The following is a 1457-nucleotide window of genomic DNA, read 5'->3' as shown; positions in this document are numbered from 1 at the left end:
CCCCTTCAGGAGCAACTTCTCTGCAACCAGCAATTTCTTTTTTACTTTCTCTTTCTTCCAATTGTGCCTCCGTCTCAGCGGGAGGCTCCCACAATTAATACTGTTCTGGTTGAAGCTACTCTTGGTTCCAGTAAGTGAAAGAAGAGAGGAGAGATGTGTTAGGGGGATTCAGAGGTAGATTCTGGAAGACTTTATTGTGATGAGATCTTTACTGAGCCTGGAAAATATGACAATTTTATGTTTCAGATTCAGTGACATTTTCACAGGATTAGAACACCATTTCCATGGGGTTAGAAATTTCTAAGCCTGGATGGTACAACAGCAAATTTCCAAGATGCCGCTCAAAGGAAAAAGTGATTCTGGAAAAGGGGGAAAAGGGGGAGCAGCCTCTGGGAGTGACAGTGCTGACAAGAAGGCTCAAGGTCCCAAAGGTGGTGGCAATGAAGTAAAGGTCAGACACATTCTATGTGAAAAACATGGCAAAATCATGGAAGCCATGGAAAAGTTAAAGTCTGGAATGAGATTCAATGGAGTGGCCACACAATATAGTGAAGATAAAGCCAGGCAAGAGGGAGACTTGGGTTAGATGACCATTTCAAGAAGCAGCATTCGCCTTGCCTGTAAGTGGGATAGATAAGCCTGTGTTTACAGACCCACCAGTTAAGACAAACTTTGGATATCATATTATTATGGTTGAATGAAGAAAATAAAATCATATGAAAGACTGAAAAAAAAAGAATTTTCTAAGCCCATGAAAAGGGCACACTTAGAAATTTCTAACCCCATGGGAAAGGGTGTTTGAATCCTATAAAATTGTCATGAAGTTTTTCTGCCTGGCAGAAAAATATGAGGTGGTGATCACCATTTGTTTCCTACTCTATTCAAGAGCATTCATTGTGATTAAGGTGAAGGAACCCAGAGGACAGGGACCCAAGGCTGAATCCAGTCCTCTGAGGATAAAAAGAGGATAGGGAAGAGAGGAGAGTACACCTGTCACCTACTCATGGAGAGGCTGCATCAATGACATCTCTACTTGCTAGCTCAGTCTTTCCAGACCTGGGAAGCTCCATGAGCAATGGGGATGGATGGAGTCATTGCTGAGGAGGAGCTGCAGGGTGTGATGGTAGACGTATAATGGTGCACACTTAAACTTTCCTCAGCAGCCCTATTAGGGCTACCTGACTGCCTCTGAGATTTGAACCTGGAAGATGAGATTCCAGCAGTGGTTAAAACAGGAGAGCCACGAAACTGGAAGAGAGAGGAGACTGCCTGGGCCTCAGGGGTGGGACAGGAACGTGTGGCCTTTGGGTATGACTCTGGCTTAGAGGGCGGGAAGAAGAAGATTAAGTCACTGCTGTGACACGGAGGCAGAGGCTGTAGGAGGTCCTGGGGGTGTTGGGGACAGTGACTTCTTTCTGATAGATGAGATGTGAGGTGTCCCGAAAGCTGCATGGCTG

At 45.2% G+C, this 1457-nt stretch overlaps 1 pseudogene; it reads left to right on the top strand.

Annotated features, from left to right (window-relative positions):
- The first annotated feature begins 204 nt into the window (after positions 1–204).
- LOC117976074 (peptidyl-prolyl cis-trans isomerase NIMA-interacting 4-like) lies at positions 205–710 on the top strand (annotated as a pseudogene).
- Positions 711–1457: the final 747 nt, after the last annotated feature.

Source organism: Pan paniscus, chromosome 16 (assembly GCF_029289425.2).
Source record: "Pan paniscus chromosome 16, NHGRI_mPanPan1-v2.0_pri, whole genome shotgun sequence".
In the NCBI taxonomy this organism is placed as follows: Eukaryota; Metazoa; Chordata; class Mammalia; order Primates; family Hominidae; genus Pan; species Pan paniscus.
This window is presented reverse-complemented; position numbering and strand designations above follow the sequence as displayed.